Genomic DNA, 24317 nt, shown 5'->3' on the forward strand with positions numbered 1-24317 from the left:
AATACCTTTGTACTTTCTTAAAAAGAGGGAAGTAAGTATCTAATCCCTTAGCAAACATCTTAAGGTTTACAACCTCCAGGCATTGTGACAGCCTAGCTCAAACTGAAACAGGCTTACTGCAGACCCAACTTTTTCTGCTTTTCACTTGGCTAGGCTAGGGTAGCTTTTGTTTGTTTGTTTATTTTGCTAGTAGTGGTGTAATAGGGATTTTCAAAAAGGAAAAAGTTAATTTGATGCATCGTTGTACTCTGCAGATTGCTGTTGTCTGGAGGTCAAGGAGGCAAGCTTGTGCTCTGTGGTGAGATGTGTTGCTACGTGGAGATGTTAAACAAAAGCTGTGGTGGGATGATGACTGTGGGTGGGATTTCTATTGGCTTTCTTCTTCAGTGGGAGGAGGAAAGATTTTGGAACTTAATGTGCCCCTAGTTAAATCTAAGCTAAATTTATAGAGGGTTTTTTCTAATCCAAATGAAGGTGATCTTAGAAAATCGGATGTGTCACAACTGATTAGAAGAGTATTTAGTATGATATAGATGAGACACATAAGAATAAACATCAATTAAGAGCAAGAAACTAGTTATCTTAAATTTGCAAAATGAATTTATCTCTACAGTCATTTTTGCGTGTATATGTCCCAGAATAGTACCAGAGACATCACTTGTGAATCTTTGGCTTCTGAGAGGCGGTTCTGATCCCTAGACTGAGCATCCCAGTGCATGCTGTGGTGTGATTCAAGGCTGCTGGCACCACTGAAGATATCAAAAGGAGCAAGATGGGACAATAGGGATAACCTCTTCAGGGCTGACAATTCATAGAGTGCCATCTCTTTCTAAGAAAGCAAATCATCTCTTCTAAAATTCCTAAGAAAGGATTCGTTAGGAACATTTTTCTTTTCCCTGTAAGTGCAAGTAAAGCATCTATGTGTATTAGGTCTGCTAGTTTTAGGCTTCACTGAGAATTATTTTTTTCCTTTAATACCCTTTCCTCTGTCACCGTTTCAATAAATTTGAAGATTTAACTTGCATGTACAGTGCCTGAGAACCTTACACACCCTATCTCCTGTCCTTGACTTCATTGACAGGCTTTTTCTGCTTCCACACCCAAGTGCTCCTGTCTTCCCCACTCTGCTTAACCTGATCTGCTGATGTCTCGCTGTCCTTGCGCTGTGACTGGATGCAGTCCCCAGAGCCTGTGTAACATGTTTCTCCTCTGTTGAAGCTCCTGTGTGGGCATTGTGACTGAAAAGTAACCTGGGGGAAAGGGAGCTGGACAGAATGGAGGAGTGTTACAGGGTCACTGAATTTCACTGGATTTTTAGAGTTGGAAGGGACCACAAAGATCACCTAGCCCAACTGCCCTGCCGAAGCAGGATTGCCCAGAGCATGTCAGAGCATGTTACTCAGGACTGCATCCAGGCAGGTCTTGAAAATCTCCAAAGAAGGGGACTCCACAACCTCTCTGGGCAGCCTGTTCCAGGGCTCTGTCACCCTCGCTGTAAAGAAGTTTTTTTCTCATATTTGAGTGGAACCTCCCATGTTCCAGCTTGTGCCCGTTGCCCCTCGTCCTCTCACTGGCAACCACTGAAAAGAGTCTGGCTCCCTCCTCCTTCATCCCACCCTTCAGATACTTGTAAGCATTGATAAGGTCTCCCCTCAGCCTTCTCTTCTCCAGGCTAAAGAGTCCCAGCTCTCTCAGCCTTTATTCATAAGGGAGATGCTCCAATCCTTGAATCATCCTTGTTGCTCTTTGCTGGACTTCAGAGACCAAGGTATGGAAAGGATAGGGATCTCCCACTGCTGTGCACCTTTTCATCTTCCCTAACAAGAAAGTCTGTAGTTGTATGAGTTAATTTAAAAATATTTCTCATTTATGAAGCTAATAATAATAACACTAGTTATTAATATATTTTTTGGCGAATTTGAGGGAGGGTTCAGTTTCCCATAGTGCTGTAGGCTGGTTTGTTGCTCCTGCCTCACCCTCCAAGCCCAGCACGAATACAGTGTATGTGCTCATGCTCACCATATCTAGTATGTCAGCAGCTCTGTGCAACTTCCAGTTTATCTTTTTGAGGTTGTATAAGCCAGTGGCGGAGGCTTATCTTCACCCATGGTCACAAGTTTATTATGGCCTGAAGACAAGCTAAGTTTGTCAGGTTTTTTGTGTCCCTGACGCCTCCTGCAGCTTTTGAACAAAGGTGACACTTTAAGCAGCTGTCAACATCAGCAGGAAAGATGATGATAAAAATATTGCACATGTGAAAGATTTGCCTTTCTCAGGAAGTATCTGTCTCAGTCTTGTTATTCTTTCGAGTCTGCCAGAGCCTGGTATTGATTATGGGGGATGACTGTCTGTTACCATTAATATCACTCCTTTTAGACTGTAACACCGCCAGGCACTGCCTGTAATGGTGGTCAACACAGTACCAATGCTTTAACCTTCATGTTCTGTGGCCTGGATCAGATGACTTCAGGCAATACGGTGGAGTTGTGCCATCTTAAAAGCTCGTGTTAGTCCCTCTCTGTAGCTAGTGTGTGCTATTTCTAGCCTTACGCAGGCTGCATGAGTGTCCCGGAGGTTTTGGGAGGGCAGGCTGGCAAATGCTTGCAGACTGTGGTCTGTGTGGACCCTTGTCAGCGTAAAATGGCACTGCGGAAGGAGCAGCGTCACCTCCCTCGCAATGGGTTTTCTGCCCTGAGCTGCTCCCCGAGTTGGGTTCATACCGGCTGCAGAAAGGACCCAGCTGAAAAGTAACCCTCTTCGCCCCTTGGGGAAGGGCTTTCTGTTGTTTAGGGTTAACACATGCCTCTGAAATGGAAAGATTAACTGAAGAGATATCATGGCTTCCCCGGCTCGCTAGCAAACATAAAGTCTTACTTTTTTTTTTTTAATGTGGTCTTCTGAGTGAATGTGGTGAATCCATACTTGTGTGGTGGGTAGCTCAGGTGGGTAACCAAGAGCAGTGTCACTCGTAACTGAGCCCTGGGGTTGTGCTAATTACAACAAGACTTGAAAGCGGTTGTCAAACTTGACTTATTGCAGAATATAGTAGTACTGGGCAGGTGGGAAAGCAACTGTGGCTTCTGAAGTGGTGAAATATGGCAAAAGAACTGGTCAAAGAAGAACAATGACTAAAACTGGTCTCTTAGCTCTGAGACTACTGTTTGGGATAAGTTTCCTCTACCAGCTCACTGGGGATTCAAGTAAAAGAAAGCAATTGCAGCAGCATTATTTGTGTATCAGGAATAATTTGGAAATCAGCGAGTATGCTGTAAGTTGTTAAAGATTTCTTAACTAATGGTTCCCAAGACATGACTGAACAGAAATCTCAGTCTACTACAAAAAGTGCTTAAAATAATAGGGCATTTTCTGATCCCATGAATAAATCTAATGAATCAGCTCTAATCAGAATGGGAATTTTAAGTCCATGAAAATAATTCATATGTTTTATACTTACTTACCTTTCTATACTGTGGTCCATTAGTGCTTCTTTGTGTTAATCTTGAATTGCTTGCATATTTTTTTATGGCTAGGCTTTGTTTTTATCATGTAGTAATACGAGAATCAAATGCGTAGTGGGGTGGGGGAGGTTTGCATAGTAATATGAGGTGTTTCATTAAGTCAGAGGGAGGTTTGGCATGCTGAAGTATGCTGCTTGTTGCTAGGCAGCAGCCCTTATAGCTAGAATGTGAAGTTAAAATCCACGTTGGATTTCTCGATGATTCTCAGTGCATCTCTGTTTTGTTATTTGGCATATAATTAGTCAGCCTCTTGAAGCAAAAATTATAGTTTTTCCCCCTTTGGGCTTTCAGCAAGCTAATTATTTTTTGTGTAACTGCTTTTGCTAATTATGCAGATGCCTTATTCCCCTGGGACAAATACATTTTCAGCATGAAAGAGCCAATAATTGCCAGCTAGTCAGCTGCTGTCTTCGCATGGCATTGTGCGATGATCTTTAGTTGGATGTGATGCAGAGAGAGGCATATATAAACAGACACTCCAAGAAATTTATGCTGCACGGGTTTTCTTGGTATTAGGTCTGAAAGGACTTGAACACGAAGCGTATACGGTTTTTCCGTGGATTTCAATTGACTTTGGATTGGACCTGGGCTGGACTTTATAGTCAAGGTTCGGGACAGATTAGAATGAAATAAATGATCTACTGAGAGATACAGCTGATAGGAAACCATGACCCAAAACAAAGCTATTAGTAATCAAAATGTTGCGGTGTGTTTTTTATGCTCTTTATCGTTGCAGTATGATAATGTGACATTCTTTGATGTAAACCCTCCTTTTTTCATATGTGTCACGATTTTTGAGAGATGCTTCTACACTGGTGCGTGTAGGCATGCTGCAGTGGTGTGCCAGGGTGGTACCTGGGGTAGGGAGGGGATTCAACTTTCTTGTCCACACTGAATTCTGACTTTGTTCAGGAGAGCAAGATTTTAGGAATGCTGGAGGTGGCAGTGGTCTTGGGCTGCAATGAAATCAAAGCAGGAGATCTTAAAGCCAGAAGTCTGGAGCTGAGATCTTTCCCACGCAGATACTTGCAGAGAGTAAGGTGAGGGTGCAGTTTCAGTAGTTGCCTGTGTGAGTTAACGTTCTACGAGTACGCAGGGTATTTAAAACAATGCTAAAGTAGCAGATGTGGTAGTTCCAGTTACTGAAAGCCTATGAAGAAGGAGCAGCGTTACTCTCGAGTAGAACTACTTCTGTGTTTGAGATATTGCTTAAGGTACATGTGTTATTTGTTGAATGAATTCTCTTTATGATGAAGCTGACAACTTAGAGGCGATCAGGTGGAAACTAGAACGATTCTAGATTCCTGTGTTTTCCTGGCAATAAGACAGATCACTGAAATGCTATTTTAATATTTATTATAAGGAGGAAAAATCACCCACGTTTGCCAAGCATTGCCATGCGCCTGTGGGTGGGATATTGTTTGTTTGTCAACATACATCCAAGCGCCGGAATTACAGACTGGAAGGAGGGACGACTGTCTGTGATAACACAGAGAGGTTTTGAACCAACAAACGCTGCACTGTGATTTTCTGCATTCGTATCTCCTTGTGCAATTTAATTTCTGTTATGGCTTGTTCTCTTTGAATACTGTTGTCAAGTTTAAAATGAAATAGAAAATTAACTGACTCGGCATTCCCGTGGCATAAAAAAAGCAAGGGGAAAAAAAAAGCCATAGGGGCTGAGAGAGCAGAGCAGTAATGTCCGAGTGATAATTGAATGAGTGCTACTGACTGATAGTACATCCTTATGGAAGGTATAAATGGACAAGGCGAGCTCTGCTCCCTTTCTATTACACAGCGTTGTATGTAAGCGTATTACTTGCCTCCTGGACTTTAAACTCTGAAATCTAGAAGTGGGGGGGGGCGTGAGCAAGCAGGCACAGGAGGACACATGGCGCTGAGCTGAATGCTGAGCAGGCTTTTATTTTGGAGGAGAGGTGGCAATCGTCTGCTCGGTGACAGGGAGAAGTCGTTTGGGAGGGTGGAGAGTTTGCTGGTGGTGAAGTTGCTGCGAGACATGTTACTGTAGGGCTGCTCCCCGAGCACAGTGCTCTTCCCCAGCATCTCCCCAGCACTGCAGATAATGACTACGGGGAAAGGTAGGTGCTAATGAACGTGCCGCAGGGATGGACGGGTTTGTTTGTTAGCGTCTGAATATTTGCCTGTTAAATTTCTTTTTAATGGTGCGAAGAGACTGAAGCAATCTTGCAGTAAAAGTGGAACTTTAACAAAAATAGCCTGTAAACATCTGTAGCCTGGTGGCATCAAGCTCCGTTTAAGCTTCTATAAAAAATGATAAATGATCTGTTTTATGAGGTGAAGGAGAAGGATGTGCATATAAGGGATCAGAACAGGTTGCAAGAGGTGAAGGACAGGTATTTTCAGACACCCTTCCTGGTACGTGATGTTTTAGAATGATTGTTGAAGCTTTCATTTCTGAACTGTTTCCTTTTGCAGCATCAGCTGGAAAGATTCTTGGAATGTTATAAGTACTTTTGAATTAACATTGAATCACAATTCCAAGCACGTGCCAAATGGAGACATCACTGGCTTTTCTGCATTTTTGTGTTATAACTGTGTTTCTGTAACAGAAAGGGTATCTGTGGAAGTTGGAGGGGCTGGAGAGGGACTAGGTGAAATGGAAATGCAGAGGAGCTCTGTATCTATTCACCTGTGAAGAATTAATTTGCAGGATAGAAGCGTGTATTGCATTTATTTTTGGTACGTCAGAAGCCTGTGCCTTTCATCTTAGCTTTCAGAGGAAATGATTTCTGTTAGCTATCTTTGCAAAAGCTGCATCTCTTTTCTTTTTTCTTCCCTCTCTTTCTATTCAGTGTACCTGTTGTCCTGTTGAAATCCTTCTTGTGCTGTGGATGTAGTAGGCTAAATTTAGGAATTCTGAGATTGTTGGTATCTGTGTTATATGAACCTTGGTTTTGTGTTGATATTTACTGTCTCAATGTGTGAGTTAATTGGCAGCTTGTTTTGTAGGGTATTAGAAGGTGGAAATCACCTGGGCAAATTGAGTGCTATAGAATTGATACTACAAGTGACACTATGTGCCATTTTTACAGGCAGGTCTTCATTTTAGGGTCTTGGATCCTTTTGGAATATTACGGTTTCACAATGCTCTTCCAGGGCAATTTTTGCATGTATTTTCAGCAGAGGCAGGGGATGCATGTGTGTGGTGTTACTTGTGAACAGTCAGTAAATGTCTCCCAGCTCCAGGTGCAAAATACCAAAACCTGTCTAAGCTGGTGGTGGTTCTCATCCCAAGCTACCTCACCTGTCACTGGAGAGTGTCACCATCTACAGCTGAGACCTTTTCACTCTGACTCTTCCTCTCAGGTCAAAAGAGGGGTTGAGAATAATATATTGTATTCCAAAGTTGGAATTGTGTTGAATAATTAATGTACTTAACTGCTTATTAAAGAAAACAAGCACATATTTGTTGTTGGTAATGAAGCATGATGAATTTATTGTGCTGGGAACTTCTCAGCTTTGAAAGATCAGCTGGTGGAATGAAGAGCCTGGGGCCATAGTCCAGCTGGTCTCATCCGCTGGGAAATGTCTGACCTTCAGGTCACCGTTGGTTGTCTGAACTGTGGTAGTAGCAAATGTCAGAAGAAAAGTAAGTGTGTAAGTTATTAGTGGTGTTTTGTCTTCTGGATTGAATCCTAAGTACCTTGACTCTAGGATTCTCTTGCAAAGAAGCAGTAGACCAGAGTTACTTGGCTCTGTGTCTGTCATCACTTCCCTAACCCCTGATGAACACAGAAATGCTCTTGGCAAAGCTTTGGTGTAACCAAGCAGAACCACTCTACCACTGCATTTCATGGTATTTCCAGCAGACGTGGATAAAATGTAGGCTAAAGGAGTGGTAGCTAAATGATGAGATGATGCTCTTTAGTGTGGACCTCATAAGCAAAACATTAACATGCACAATTCTCTTAACACTGATGGAGGTTAAATGCATGAATATCCTGCACATCTGGAGATGAGCTTCTTTATGCAATGCCTGTTCTCTTCTTTCCCATTGGTCAAAGTCCCATGTGCATCTGAGGACCTCAACGGTTGTCTTAGAGAACACATGAAACTTGGGAACACATTGCAGGGATGAATCTATAGTTCAGTGTCCATAACAAGAATTAGAATGAATTAGAAAAGATCGTACACTCTTTCTATGGAAACTGTAGTAACATCTGGTAAAGCTGCAGAGGCGATCACATCTCAGTAAGGCTTAGTAGTCTTGCTGTTTTCTCTGCTGTGGTCTTTTCCTCAAATTTCTTTCATGTCTTTCTGTGTAAGGTTGGTTTCATGTGTAAAAGCAAGCCTCAAATCTGCAGTGATCATTGTCTTTAAAACTCTGGGCCAGTTTCCTGGTATCTTCTGTGCTACTTTGCCCAGCCATCTCTCCTTCATAGATCTTTTGTGAGAAACAGTTTAGGGGTCAATGCTGGAGCAATACTAACTCCAGTGACATTTTCCTGTGGAAGGACTAACTCTAAATCTCAAGTTCTTGATCTGTTAGCTTTTTCATTTATTATACAGAGCATCTTCCACAGATAAACTTATCAATAGGGCGGTTCATACATGTGCGTGTGCACACACGTATTGGTCATTGGGAACACAGCAGTGATTTTAAGTCAGCCTTTTGATTCTCAACAGTTCTCTGACAGGCAGGACTACAAATTACTCAAATATCCCATAGGAAGGGCAGCCCGGTGTGGGTAAAATGTATCCCGTAGTTGTATATTCTGTGGATTCGTGAAGCTTATTTGGGTTGTGTTTATGTATTTCACACATTGTCTTTAGTGCTTGTTGGGGAAGCACAGTGAAGTGCTTGAGTGAGCACAAGTGAAGGTATCACATGCTTTCTGCTGTATGGAAAGAATTGCAAAAGTGTTCTTGATGTAAGAAACTGCCTGAGGCTCACAAATAGTTCAGTCTCCACAAAAAGCAGTGGAGGGGTGGGAGTCTTCCTCCCCCCTTTTTGTATGTTGGCTGAGTGCTGGGCTCTTGAGAGTAGTCTCCTGATACTTCTTATAAGCAAACGCAGCGGGCTATTTTTATGTAGAATCACTGTCCCAGTTAGAATTAAATTGCTGTCCTTAATCAGCAACCTCAGCAATGGCCAAAGACTGCTTTGGGGAAAGATGAAATTTCTTGCACCTCTTGTGGAGCACTTTGGTGAATTCCTGTGCTGCTGCTCTCATTTATTTGATGAGATTTGTTTTCAGGTTGAGCATGTAACAAATAAACTGAGTTTAGCTGCTGTAATTAGAAGCCTCTGAGGACAGCAGTCACTAAGGTAATTGAACTACAGGGTAGGCTTTTAGGGGCAATGAGAGTACATGAGAGATGTGGGTTTCTCTTGCTGGTGACAAAGAGCATCCCTGCCCTGCAGAACTGTCTATTTATAGCATAACCACGGTAGCTGCAGCTTCCATAACTATGACATTTTATTCAAGTGTCTAGACTGAAGAGCACCTGGTTGATTTCTAAAGAACCTAAAAACAAATGCTTGCAGGCTTGAAGGTCTTCTCATATCTGGTCACTTCTCATATTGAAATCATTGACCTTAGGCTGGATGAGATTAGACTACCAAGTCCATTTCTGAGAAAGACATGCTAATACAGATGGTGTATCCAGTTTTAATACACAGTGGTAGAACAATAACTGCAGTTACAGCCATGTGAGCTGGGGGCATGAAGAGGTCCTTTTTTCGAAAGGCAGGGGTGGACAAGTGCTGATTTGTTACTCCAGTGGGAAGTACAGTTAATGCTTTGTCCGTACTTGGCCCTGGTCTGGCCATGTTGCCCCCCTCCTTCATTATGTTTGGCTGAAGTATTTTGTTTGTAACTTGGATATAGTGATGTGAAATAGAGCAAACCCAAACTATAATAAGTAAAAGCGTCCTATTTTTGTAGTAGTAAGACAGCAAATACTGTATAATGACTGGGTTTCTTCTGCCTGCTGAAGGAATTAATTCTGCCCTGCTGCTCTGTCAAAGGAATCCTTTTGTTGCATTGTGCAAAGCAGTTTGAGTCTCTTTCTTGTTTATTCCCCTGAAGCCCAAAACTGCAGACAGCCCTGAATAATCCTGGCTTGGTGTACACCCTCTGAGTAGCCCGCAGGAAGCTCACTGCGGCCAAGTCTCCATGAGGAAAACTGCTAATGGCTGCTTCTTTCTGGCTTTCAGAGTCAAACCAGGTGAGTTTTAGCACGATGCACTATAGGGGAAGAGACAAATACTTTTATTTACTGTACAGTGTCACCTGAACTGCTTTTCTAATGAATGGCAAAACCCTATAGCAACTACAGTTCCAGACCTGCTCTTTTTCTGGTGGCAGACCTGGCCCACCTTCCTTCACAGCTTGTCAGCGTAACAGGAAAGACTTTTAGATGCTTGACGTGGAAGCTCCTGTTATTAGATGCAGATGCTAATGACCAATGAATGTGAAACATATCTGGACTTGTTTGGAGACCAGGATGAAAAGTGGTTTGATAGAGAGTTTTGGACGCTTATAAGCAGAGGTAGGAAAGATAAATTAGATAAATTGACACTGTTTTTTTTTTTCTTTGTCCAAATCGTCTCCCTGTGGTGTTAATGGACTCTTTCTAATGATTTCAATGGAAAATGAACAGGGCATTTTGTAAACTGCTGCTTGACTGTGTTGTAATAGCCTTGTATGGGTGTGTTAGGCATGATTGTTTGTTTGTAGTGTTCCTGGGGGAAGGGGGAAAGAGAATTTTTATATATGAAACAGTGTTGGCACAGCTTCTCCCAGGGTCTCCTTTATGCAGTTGGCTTCGGCTCTTACAGAGTTGGTGCTGCCTCCACCCCCATGTAATGAGACTGTTCCCTTTGAGTGTGGTGTGGGTAAAGGAAAGATGTGTACATCTTTAAGAAATGATGCATGCCTTCCACATACATATCTCCTGAGTAATGGGACTCCCATCTAGTGGAGCTCTGGCTCATAATGAGACCTGACATTTCTAATTAGGTCTGCTTTATGAAGAATGTGTCTGTGTTCTCGATCGTTCACATTTCTCCCCCTGACCCCCTCAGCTCTTGCTGGTGAGCAGGAGGGAGCAGGGGCAGCCCTGGAGAGGCAGGCCTGGGCACGCTGCTCTCCGGCTGCAGCTCTGCCAGTGCCCTTCAGCTCCGATTTACGCTCCCGCTGTTTGAGCTCTGTGCTGGGCAGGAGCTGAATCTGCAGAGACTTCTAATCACGCGGACCTTCTGTGATGTGGAGAGACAATCACGCTCTTTTTGACTGGAGACCTAAATAAGATCTGATCCCAAGCTTCCACAGGCAAAATGTTTATGCACCAGCTCCCTGAAACTTATTCTCTGTCCCCTCCCCCTTAAGAAGCTTCATACTTGTCTCTAGTGCTTTCCTCAGATATTTTTTTTTTTTTTTTTTTTTTTTTTTTGTGATGTGCTGGATCTTGTCTCACTACAGTGGGCTTTCTCCAAGGATTTGAGTCTGGAGTGGGTATTGCACATCATGCTCCTTGCTTGCTGCTTCCCATCATGTTGCTCCCTGAAGCCTACTTACTATCATGGGCTCTAAAGCAGTCTTGTCCCTATTTTTCTTGAAACTATTTCTTGTTTATAGCAGTGTGGTATGAGCAACTCTGTGCACTGTTGCCTAAGAGTGTGGGAAATGTGGTAGCATACTGGGGGAATTTTTTGGCAGAGGTGGACTGTGCAAGGTCCTGTGGAATAGTTTAAACTAAATGTGAAGTCTTTATCTAGCTAGTCAGCATTAAAAATAGGATTATAGGCCCTGAGGAACCTGATACAACTTTGTCAGCTTTAGGAAGGAGGTTGTATCACTTGACCTCCATGGGTCCCTTCCAACCTAAATTATTCTATGATTTTATTTTTCTTTTAACAGGAGGCACTAGTTACCTAAGATTTCCAAATTCATCAATTTTTTTTATCAGTACTTTTATAGCTGTGCGTGTTATTGTCAGTGTTATTTGAGATGGTGTGTTTGTCTGTTACTGAACACTTCAGTTTATCAAGAGTGGTAACAGGGCCAAAGGCAGAAGAAAATGTGACCTCAGCTGACAACACAACCTGATGTCAGCATAAAACACCTGCAAGCCACAACAGAGGCACCTCTATAAATGGTAGCGTGTATCATTTACTGCACATCCTCTGCTGATTTGATGTTATACTAGAATTGATGAGAATACTTTATTCTAGTTTTATTGGTCTGTCATCAGTGTGACTTTCAAGTTGCACATGGGCAGATTTAGTGAAGAATTAAGATGCAGATTATTCTGATTTTAATATTAAGAATTTAAAGTTTGATATTTAAATGTGGATATATTCTAATTGTTTATCTGAGGAGCAGCTTGCTGCAAATTAGTAGGTGAGACTATATTTTGTTCCATTTAATCTTCATACCATTCTTCAAAATACTCTTTCTAGAAGTCTTCTGAACCTTTGCTTGTAATGTTTGCTGACTGAGCTCCGTCTTCAGTTCCCCATGTAGAAAAATTGAACGTTTCTTTTAACTCATGATGTTTAAATGTGTGGGTTTTCTTTTTAATCTCTGTGACAAAGTAAAAGTTTTTGACTCTCTTTCCTCATAATGTTTGCAAAAGTAAGCTAGGTAAACTTGGTTTAAATGTAATCTAGGCAACCAAGAACTTTCCCCCCGCCTCAACAAACCCAACCATGTCCTAGGCTGTAATTGTCAGTGATGGTTTGTGTCAGTGGGAGAGAGCTTCCGGATGCTAGCAGGAATGAGTTGGATCCTGGTTCTAATGTTTAAAAACTAAACACAAAACTTCTGTAAAACAAAGTGGAAGTTCTCTGGCCCATCTCCTCTGTTCTACTTCATCAATTCAGTCTCCAGGTTGTAAAGCGGGGGGAGTGCAACAGTAGGGACCCATCAGGCTTTGCATAGGAAAGAAGGCAAGGCAGACTGTTCAAAAATAGTTTAATTGGATCATTGACTTCTTAGGAATGCCAGTATGTATAGGTGGCATTGAAATTCATGTTTCCCAATTAAAACACCTGATCTTCCTTGGTTTCAATCTCTGGAGCAAAGCTGAAAGTGAATCTAAATATAGTCTGTCACACGCTGTGCTTCACGTGTGCCAATTCCTCTGTTTGCTAATTCTTCTTTAAGTGAAGGCAAGCACAGATGGTTGCTAAAGGGGACCAGATGATTTGCCAGCATGGTGGTGTGCTTGCAGGACTGAGACTTGCATGGGCTTGAGGCTGCTTTGTTGTCGTTGCTTTTAGTTTGAAATTTTCATTTAGAAAGTTGAAATTCCTCGTTTTAGTCTCCTTTTTTAGTTTGTGGTGGGATTCATCTGTGGATTTTTACATTCTAGCAAGGTGCTTGTTGGCCGTTCAGCCATTTGTTGTTAATGAGCCATTCTCGTTAGGTGTGGAGGATAAATGAGAATGGGACATTCATGGAGAAGTTCAATGTAGGACGTGCCTTAATTCCATAAAAGACTTAAGGATTCCTCTCTCCATACTGCCAGGAGGCAAAGGTCTCCTCATCCCTTCATGGATCCTTTCCTTCAAAGTAAATAACGCCAAGAAGAGACCCTCACCAGAGGGGCAACACAAGTGTGTAGTTTCATCTTTTTAGCTCAAATGAGTTAGCTTAGTTGGACTGAAAGCCCCCCGGGTGCTGGCTAATATGCAGGCTAATGGTTCAAAGCTTGCTTCCCTGGCTGGCTTGTGGCTCCGAAGCACAGACTCGGTATTTGGCAACATCTAGGGAACTGGTGGGCTGTGCACAATATCCAGTGAACCAGGGTGCTGCTGGTCACTGACCGCTTCAGGCTGCCACAGCAGTACAAATAGCCAGTGTTTAACAGAGCCATTTGCTTCCAGTCTGGACAGAATAATAATTATTGCTATTTGGAAATAAAGTGCTCTGTGGTGGGGAGGAGTGATTCAGGTGGCTCAAGTGACAGAAGCATTTGACTTGTGAGCCTCAGATGAACCTGGCTGATCCTGCTGTCATGTTCAGGAAGCCCCCAAAACCTTTTCTCTCCGAATAGACTGATAGCTGGTAAAGCAGTTGGCTGCATATGAAGAATAATTATCCCTCGACATAAATCTTTTAATTCTGGGGTACCTGCAAGGATACAGGACTTCAGCGCTCATGCTTGTGAAAGGAACAAAGCTGTCAAGCAGACCCCTTAAGCAGTAACCACTACTTGCCTTCTTCAGAAATGCTGAAGGTTTATCTATGCCTTATGCATAGTATTTGGGTTTAGTGCTTTAATGAGACAACATTTTCCCACAAATTTTATTCCTATTTCTTCTGAGTTTTGGCTGCTTCTGGAAGCAGGGTGCTGCTAACTGCTAGCTTGCCCCATGTGTTTGGTTTTCAGTAACAGCTGTTGGCAGATGGCAGTACCCTCTGAGTGCTTAATATTATTTGTGGTTAAACAACAAGGTACCAGCAGCCTATATTGCGTGCTAAAAATTACTGAATTGGCTGGAGAAAGATTTATGAGGCTGCTTCTTCTGCAACCCGGTCTGCTGACATTTTCTAATATGCTACTACTGATACACTTATCTGTTTTCCTTCAGTTCATATCTTTATAGAGTATAGTCAATTGTTCATGCAATTTTTTTTAATGTTTGTTCTTCGTACTGATTCTTCAGATAGTCTAAGCAATGCCTGGAAACAGCTGCTAATAATAAAAACTTGCTAATTTGGTACTTGTCTCTGCCTCCACTTTCACACCTCCTCTGTGCTATTACCACTTCCATACCTGATAGTGTTTGAGTCATGGAGTTTGTGAGCATTTTTTAATGTGCCAACAGCTAATAATCCTGCGTGTCAAAGCGAGTATTAACGCTTAGTTATATGTAGCATAACACTGACCTGGGCACTCCTCCTGCTTCTGATTTGTGAAAATATAAAGCAAATGCATAACAGTCTGGAGTCTGGCTGTTGCTCCTAAGCAATATTATAATTTAAAAATAAGTTACTAGTTTGTCAAGCTCCTTTTACTTGGTGAATGAGTAAATGGAAACAGCGAGTCTCTGCTCTCAAACAGTTTTTACAACTAGTTGAAGTTGCATGTGCTTTGGGACAGATGTACTTGCAGGGCTGCAGGTCACTCAAAACTCAGATGAATAGGCCCAGAAGTTGAAGGTTCAGAAATGAAACTCTCAGATAAAGTCTGTAACTAGTTGTCATAATTTTAAAATTGGCTTAGTGTCTCCTTCAGCTAGTAGAAGGAAGGTCTTGGTGTCACCTGGATTCTTGATGTTGGTACACAAAGTAGTACAAATAACAAATACAAACCACCAAACATATATATTGTATATAATACAGGTGTATAGCTCTGCACATCCAAGCGAGAGCCTATTGTGAAATGAATGATATGCAAGGAACACTACTTTCCTCGTTAGACTTTACTTTGTAAAACATGCTTCATTTTGAACAACTTAATCTTGTTTTTTTTTTAATTCTCCTCAACTCATGTACTCCTTTTTGATATGTGTAAAGGGAGCAGTCGTATTCTAAAAGGTCTTTAATATGAATTTTTAAATATTGATGCTAGATAGCAGACACAAGCCGTCTTAGTCTTGGTGCATCCTTGTAATGTTTGTACCTCTGACCCAAGGCATGCTCCTGTATCTGAAATGAAATGCATTTAAAATAAAATAATTTTATTTTTTGATGTGTCATTCTCTTTTGTTCCTGCCCTGGAATGTAAATCCTAGGTGCATCTGGACGCCTTACAGTGCATGAGACACAGTGCCTTTAATAACCTTGAACTTAGGCTGGTTTTGCCATACAGTACACAGGTGTATTACAGAGCGTCGTGTATTTGAGTGAGGACCTGCAGGGAGTTCACTGGATGAGCTCACCCTTCTGAAGAAAATAATCTATTTTGCCTCTTGCAAAAGAGAGACGATGCTCTTCTGCACCTCCTCTGCTCTGAGTCATGCCTTTTCTCCTGTATGAGAATGTGAAGGGAGGGGGAGATGGCACCAAAATAATCTAAAAATAAAGATTCAATAAAAATGGGGCTCCAGGAAATAATAGGAGCCTGAGGAAGAAGTCTCCTCCTGTCTTTGGTTTCACAGGTGCTTGAAAGAGCTTTCCCTTCCCTCAGCTCTTGTCTGTCCTCCCTGTGTCCTGATGGCTGCAGACACTTAGCTTGGGGTGATGATCTTCACAGCGAACTTGAAAAACAAATCTCTCCCTCCCAGTTATTGCTTGTGGTAAACCTGGGTTCTGGGAAGGATCTCAGCAGTGGATTCCATCAGCACGTACTGCACTGAAAAAGGCACAGAAGTAGCTGAAGACTATTTTCTCAGCCCTGGAACAAGTTGTGGGGTTTCCAAGATAAAATTGTCTCAGATTTCGGCCTTGCTTATTTATTTTAATTTGCTGAATAACTTTGAAAGAAGCTCATTTAGGATTAAAGCAATCTATTAGTTTCTATCATCAGTCCTAATTAATTAGGACTTTTGCAGTTGGTTGCTCACGTGCTCTTTTTTGTTCCTAACTGGTAGGATATTACAATATTATGAATCTACTTTATCTTGATTTCTGCACCTCTTTTCCCACACCCCCCTGAATACAAAGGTGTGTCTCAGACTTATAAGTCCCAGAGAGCAGATGGGCCTAAAGTTTTGGAGGCCTGTCCAGAAGGTCCTCATGCATTGAAGTATGTGCTGTAACATGTCTGAACAGAAGGAAGGCTTAAATTGGTCATCCTTGATTTGTCCTAGATAGTTAGTTATCCTAGGATTTGAACCTGTGTCTAGCAACTCCCAAAATAGCAACGAAGAAGCCATTCTTAGTGGGATTATTACACATTTGAATTAGCTCTTGGGTATGACTTTTTTTTTTTTAGTCACTTTTTACTTTTAACATCAAACGTATGAAATATGAAGTGTATGAAGTGACTTTATAATAATGGAGGGTAAGGAATCATGACTTCAGTCACTAGGAAGCATTTAATTGAATTGCTGGACTGAAAGAGATGCCTACCTCTTCGTTTTTGAGCGTGATAGGAGTTGATCTGACAAATAAGGAGACACGTATGCGCCAGTTCCCAGGATGTCTCATAAAACACTCGGCTCGTGAAGTCCTGGTATATGCGATTTGCAATGATTTGTCTTCCCTTCTCTGCTCCCTATCTCAGCTTCTTTGTGTGTTGTAAAAACTTAGTATCTTTGCCTCTCCTTGGTTTGTTCCAGACCCTATTTCCGTCTCCCAAAACTTTAACTCAGACAATGTACATCAAGTATCGTATTGAGCTCTGATCACAGCGAGACCAAATATAACTGCTGTGCTACCAGTAAAAAAATCACTTAGTGGGTGTCCTGCCACTGTTGCCTGTCTGATCACTGTTTTCCGACTATATCAAGAAAATATCCCACCCAACTGTAAATTAGCCAGCAAATTTAGAATGAGGACGGGTGGTGCTTGGTGGCAACCAAATGGAGAGAATAACCTCCTAAGCTTAATTTCCTGGTAGACTCCTCACAGTTGGCAGAAAAAGTTGCCAGGGTGTGGGGTCTGTGTGGGTGATGCTGGAACAAGTTGGCACTTGAAAAGAAGGATTCCACTTTGGGTAATCTCTGTGTTTCAGGCAAGTAGTAAAAATCCATGTAAGTTTTAAGGTTTATGAGTTTAAGCTTTAGTGCGAATTCTACATGCTAGAACTGAAATAAAAGTAGGTCACTGTTCATCTTAAGATGTGTATTTATGATTTTCTTTACTATTTCAAATAGTATTGAAGCAGAAACATGGTGGTGTAATGGAGTTTGTGGTTCTGCTGGTGACCAGCTCACAGCATGAGCAGCCTGCTGAAAAGGGGACAGCTTGTTTCGAGGAGCTGTCTCTCTATATGGACTACACTTTACAGCTTGGAATTTAGGAATAAAATATAAATGTCATGTATGAAGGGAAGTAGCTCGCTACAGGATAGAAAAATCAGTGCAAGGGGGAGGAAGCTGCTATCTAATTTGTCTGTTTGAATTATCAATGCAGTGATCTTTCAGGGTCACAGACATACAAAATGGCTGTGCCAGCCAGCCTTGCTTTAGGGAGAGGAGATATCTCAAGCTGTTTAGAAAATGGTTCCTTATATTAATGAAGTGTTGTTTTCCTTTTTGTTTTTGACTTGTTGACTCCTTTAGAGTCTTGCATGGAGGCAAGCGTGCCTGTGTGAAACCAGAAATCTATATAGATGGAAATCAGTTGTGTTTAGTTAACCTGTGGGACTGGGATGGAGGTTTTCCTTGTATCTGCATAGATTTGAGATTGGTTGTTCAGATCTGGGGTGTTCCGTTTCAACGCTTGCTGTTGATGTTGCCTCACTTAATGATTTCAATGTCTTTTCTGAATGAGGAGGGATGGTAGGACTTAAACCAGCTGTGCTCACCACCTTCTCTGGATCTTGTTCCACATCAGCTGCTCTAAGTTGGCAGGTGTCACTGCTAAGGAAAGATGAGCGATTTTTGATTTTGCTTTTTCTCTCCCCACCCCTGCCAGCAATAGTGAAAATGGCTAAGGCAGGCTTTCTCTGCAATCAGCATTCTCAGCTTTTGCACGGGAACCTCTTTTTATTTAAATGTCTCATTCCGTTTAGGTCAGTATTTGTGTTTTTGAAGTCTGTAATGGCTATATCCAGAGTGAGATGTTTAACTGGGCTGTGATTAATGTTTGTATTCTTTGTGGTAAATGTGAATGATTTTGGTTGGCTTCACTTTCTTTCTTTAGGGCTAAGTTAAATTATATTACCTTGCATTTGCTGTAGCTTAAGAGCAGCACAAGGGCTGTTACTGTGTCTCAGCTGGTGTCTTATAACTTGTTAAGCAGCAATAATTTGATTGTGAGTCTGAGTCCTGAGGCAAATTCATCCTTCGTTTTTACTTGACAGACTTTGCCCTTGAACCAGAGGAGATCTTTTGCCTCCTTGCAATATGTTTATTCATAGCTTCCACCACCTCTTACCAAGTTCTGAACTTTGGTTTTAAACTGAGTGACTAAGGTCAAAATTAGCCTGCCTTTAGTCTCTTTGTTTAGCTCTTCTTGGGGGGAAGGTGGTCTCGGGGTTAGAGTCAAGTGGTATAGGAGAGATATGGTAGAGGAACTGGTAGAATTCAGGTCAGACGAACTGAGATTTTCCTGGTCTGTCACAACACATTTTTTCCAATTCTGATTTCCTAATTGATCTTGAGCGATCTTTTTATTTGATGCAGTAAGTAGCTTTGTGTGGGGAAACAGATTTCTTTCATCATTCTTTCATGGATGTAACAGTCGTGGAAGTCTTTGACTGTGCACACAATATATGGGAGGAAAACGGGATGGTTACTAAAGAACTCAAATCACCGGCTGTGGCATCAAAGTTAATTCTTGAGTATCATGTGGGACCAACCTTCAGTCTCGGCAGAAAATTTGGGGTGGTTGGGTGACAGGGTTAAGTTTTGGCTGAGTGAGGTGCAGAGACCCTGAGGGTGGTTGAAAAAGGGTGCTTGAGCCGTGGGGAGAAAGTCAATTGCACCATTGATGGAGGCCAAATAGGAGTGGGTTAGGCAGGATTATGTTAAACACTGATTAGGACGCAAGTACTTGCATTTATTTAACTGCCTTTTTTCTTTCAAAAGAAAGGGAGAAGGATCGTTGTGCTTATTTTTACTGTATATAAAGCCTGAATAACAGTAACTTTCTAAACTGTGCTTTGACTGCATTATTTATATTGTAAGCTCTTTGGGAGAGATGCTTCTTTGTAGCATATTAGAGTCCTCCTGCTTGCTCAGGGTTTTACATTGCCTCGGAAATATGAATATCATATTTAGTAGTCTAAAGTCATTAATGACAAAAGGAACGAAGTTTCAGCAGTCTCTTGACTTCACCTTTGTATTTCCTTCCCCCCCCCCCCCCCCGAATATGACTACTTTATTTGCTGTACCTAATGATGTCATTTGTTTATGGGGGAGGAATGTGGAGGGAAAGAGCTTAGATCTGCCTTTTATTTTAAAGGAGTTAAAAGGGGGGGGGGGGGGAAGGAGGGAGCAAGCTTTGGGAAAACAGAAGCCATGCTGACTGTTAATATTTTATAAGCTGTGACACATTTTTGGCTTTGGAGCCTTTTTCCCTGTGACTTTTTTCCTTGAGGCAATGGTTTGCTTAAAATGCGGCTTTGAAGGGTGGATGAAGAAGGCCTGAGAAACTGATGTGTCTCAGGAATCGGAGCTTTCCACTTGTAGATCAGGAATTCCGACTGTGTTTATATTTGAAGCCATATTAAATATGAATTTAATTTTTTAGATTCTGTTATCCAGCCACGTGGAAACCATATACTGTAGTGACATGTCTGTCGAATAAGCCACTTAGTGTACTAAAACCTCTCCATGCTTATTTGAAATCACATTGAAGGAAGCCTAAGATAATAGCCTCTAAAAAATAATCAGGTCAAGTTCTGCACTCCCTTGCGTTCCCCGCCATCCCCAATGTGTATAGAGCTGGAAGCAGAATTTAGCCTAGTGTGATGGTGATTAAATATAGGAACTCCTATACTCTGAGACATCTTCTGGTATTTGCTCTGATTCTTTTCTGCGTGACCTGGGGTCAGCCCCTTCATGTGTATTTTGCCTGTTTCCACTGTGTCAAAAAAATGGACCTAATCCCATCTAGATTATGCACAAAGAAATCTGTGCAGAGTATTATTAGAAGTAATCATTCTTGAAAATCCATTATAAAAGTTACTGAACAAGCATTTTTTCCACTAAAAGTAAAACATGTTATGCTGCTTTGAGGTTGGGTGCTTTTTTCAAACCAGTCATTAGAGTCCAGAATGTTTTCATAATCTGTTATCTACCAGTTTCTGGTTTTTGCTTCGAAGAAGATTTACAAAGTTACTGTCACTGATCTTGAGTGTGGTTTCACTGCTTTTTCTCCAACGATCCTGGGAAATGTAAAATGCTTGTTATGGGGTTACTGGGCTTTTATCTCCAGTGTCTCAAAAGAGAATAAATGAAGTAGACTTGATTGTAGGCAAACCATTGCTTCTTTCTGCCAATATTTACCCAAATGAGTGTGATGTGGGTAGGGAATAGATATTTCTAACTAGCTCTAACCGGATGCTGATCTAAGCTCTGGTTGTAATTGAATGTGATTACATAGATGTTGCAAAAGCTGGTGTGGGATGAAAACTTTAGGACTGGCATAGTGGGGCTGAAGTATGGTTTGTAAGATCCTGTGTGCACGCAGCTTATTAAAGCTGGACTCTGCTTGCTCACATGGAGTTGAATTGAGGTGGTGGTGGGACAAGAATACTACTCTTCCTCTGAGTGCTAGTTTTATTAATTGGGAATAGGCAGAAACTTTTGCTTTCTAGTGAATCAGTAGAGTCCTGATGCAGCTGGTCAGTACTACTAAATACTGCAGAGCCAACATCAAGTCAGGTTCCCCACCCCTTTCCCTTGCCAACAGCTGCAGTGGATGCTCTGGAGAACATACAGGCCAACACTTTAACCTAGTAGCAATTGTCCCAGGAGCTCCCAAAGCCATTGCTAGACATGTTTTCTGTCAGAAGTATCTCAAACCAGTGTTTGGTAACCATTTGTAGGTAGAGAGCATGACAACAATCCACCTTTAAATTATTTTTAAATATAAACAAAACTTGCCTTGTATGCTTTACTTCCATATGTGCCTTCACAGTCTTTAGTATTATACATCTTTATAAAGATGAAGCGTGCATTTATGGTAGAAATTCATGGTCACCATGCTGGTCATAACTGTTGTAGTAGTTGATGATAATCTTTCTCGAGATGTATGTAGGCTGTGGAGTCGCTGCCCATCACTCCCTAGTTTTCTTTTCATGATTGTTCTTTTGTCCCAACCACCTGCAGTTTTAGACATTCTTATCTCATGGTTATTGCCCTAGTGAGCATTTTGCAGTATTTTAAATGGTTATCTAATTAAAGTATATTAATTATGCACCAGGCTGGGCGTTCTGGGTGGGAGTCATTGATGTGTAATATGCATTAACACCGTGCAGTTTTTGCAGCTGTAGTACCTATGTTCTTGCATTAGCCTTTAACCAGGCAGATGAACACCTTGGGACAGAAGCCCTGGCTCCTGTTTTCTGTGGCTGTGTAGGAGACATAGGCTGGCAGCCTTGTTTTCTCCTTCGTCAGTCAGGAGTAACTGCATACATGTTTCTTGGCTCGGAGGGGGCTGCTTGGAAAGTTTAGGATGCCCCACTGTCTCTCAGGATGGTCGTTCCCTGGCAAATGTGAGATGCTGGGCAGCACATTGCCCCTGTTACTGATTGTAAATACACCTAAATGAAGATCTCGGACAGGGCTGGTGCTACAGCTTCCCCAGGTCCCTCCAACACATCTTACTGGCTTCACTTCACTGACCCAGCTGTCCTCCAAGACCTATCCCAAAAGGAAACAATGCTGCAGTTTGGCATTATCTCCTTGTAGGTATTTCTAGAAACGTTTCTGCTGCAGGACTTGTGTGCAGAAGCAGGATTTGTGCTGGGGAGGATGTTCTGTGGTGGCTGAAAGTGGGGTCTCCCACAGCATTTCTACTGTGGGATACTTGAGGCAGTAAGATGCGTTTTGACCTTTTTGTAATACTGCTTTGTCATATCAGGATGCTCTTTCCTTCCTAATACAGCTGTGTGTGCTAATTGTCAACATTGTACACCTTGCTGCATGTATAGAAAACGAGCAGCCCTTCAGCAAGCAAGAACTGATAGCAATATAAAATGCATTTCCTTTTGTTGACAATGATGCGTGTTAGGGCAGTCAGCATCGAGGTGAGCTGCACTCGTGCTAATTACTGGAGTAGGCAGAGGGGTCTGTGCAGGGAATGCACAGAAAAGGGGGCGCAGGCTGGAGAAGATGCTTTTTCCTGTGATGTCATGGCAACAGATGGTGCTAATGACCAGACACCTAAACCTGGGCTGTGGGGCTGGAGGCACTGGGTGCTCCTGTCCCTCGCCGGTGAAAAGCAGCTGTCCATTTAAAGGCTTCAGATTCCTGTTGAATTCCTTAATTCACTTTACTTATATAGGATATAAATGGTCTAGGTAAGACAGAACTTTACCTATTGATTCCCCAGATACTTGCTTTTTCATACGGGTTTTGGCAAATAAAACCGGAACGGTCGCCAGCAGATGTCTCCCTGGGAGCTCAGTTTAGCACCGTCTTTGGTAGCTGTTTTCCTGTAGCATTGCTGAGTAGAAACTCTGAAATACAGAGAACTCAATTTCAAGTGTGGCTAAGCTTTAAGCTACTGGTCAAGAACAACTAAATGAAAACATTTTTTCTAATACCTCATGATGTGATACCTATTTTCTCTGAGCTGCTTGCAAATGTCCTTTTTGAATATGCATAAACCAGTTTTGAAGATAAATAAGTAAATATTTGAGATACTTCTTTCAACTTTAGGAAAAACCAACTTAGAAAAAAGCTTAAGTTTAGGAATGGAGCTTAATCCAGATTCTGGCAATGCCCTAAAGTTTTCATACCCTTGAGGGAGTCCCTCAGCAACTCAAGTTTCAGTTTACTCACATGTTAAAATGTTGAGTAGCTGTGTCTTTTCATCACATTTATATCAATTTTAGCACAAGTGCTGTGCAAGCTTGGCCACAGATGCAGGCGAAGCGAGCTGCTGTTGCCTGGGGTGGTGGGTGCAGTGTGAGTCACCAGTAGCTGGATGATGCCACTGCCCGTTTTTGCCCATCGCCTGAATTTCTGACAGCAGAGGCTCGCTGCAAGCACAGGGAGCACAGGCTGTTGCCGTAAGTTTTCCAGTGAGTGCCGAGAGCTGGCTAAAACCTGGAAGTGAGGGCGTCACCAGCATCCCTGCCACGTGTGCATATGGAGATGGTGCCCCAGGGAACTCCTGTGCTTCTGCAGAATTGAATTTTGTTGTCTTGTGAACTAAGGCAGAAGAATTCACTTTCTTTTTGCCTAAATAATTAAACTTCACTAAGGCTGAGGAGAGACCTTAACGTTGGCACTGTGCAGCACAAAGGATAGCTTTATCCGAAGGAACGCTTTCCTGCGGCTATACCAGTCCCGCAATAAGGCCACTAATTCCCGTAGTTCTGGAAAAAGATATTTTCTGACTCTAAAACATTCCCCTGGTCCATCCTGCATAAATAGCCTTTCTCATTGATTGGTATCTCTAGGGCTCGGGGTATGAGACCCACTTTGTGTTTTTTATCTGCAAAGATGATGGTAACGAGCACGCTGTGAGGAGGGAGGAATGTCTGTGCTTGGGCGGCTGCTGGCCTCTTTCCAACGTAAAGGGTATTTTCACGGCGTTCAGGGGGACAACACCCCCAAGTGCAGTCAGTGAGAAAAGCTGCGACAATGAAATACAGAAATAACACCCTGTTGTGGAGCGTTTAATAGGCTCTGAAATAGTTGGTGTGTTTGTGGAAGGCTGTGTTTGGAGATAACCGTATCCGTAGGGACAGCCAGGCTAGGAACGGCAGGCGGGCACCCTGAAAGGCCTAAAAATGAGCCTCTGGGTGACAGGAGGGGGAATTGCAGGGTAGGGAAAGGCTGGTTTTGCTCTTTAAATTGAAACTATACATAAACATGTGGGCTTTTTGGGCGGGTGTATTTTTTCCAGGGTATGCGTTGTGGATTTCCTGATGCTCTTGAGGTCTGGGGGAAAGCTGTGTGGCGGGCTGGAAGGGGCGCTGTGGGGATACTGTATTTCGAAGGATGACTCTGAGGAAAACGGATCCTTACTTTTTCCTCATCTCACTTTTTTTTTTTTTTTTTTTGCCTTGTATGCA

General features: G+C 42.2%; 1 protein-coding gene across 9 annotated transcripts in view; it reads left to right on the top strand.

Annotated features, from left to right (window-relative positions):
* The window catches only part of CLASP1 (cytoplasmic linker associated protein 1), a 165723-nt gene that overhangs the window by 42557 nt on the left and 98849 nt on the right, over positions 1–24317 (top strand). The window lies entirely within an intron of this gene.

This window comes from Numenius arquata, chromosome 3, assembly GCF_964106895.1.
Source record: "Numenius arquata chromosome 3, bNumArq3.hap1.1, whole genome shotgun sequence".
Taxonomy (NCBI): domain Eukaryota; kingdom Metazoa; phylum Chordata; class Aves; order Charadriiformes; family Scolopacidae; genus Numenius; species Numenius arquata.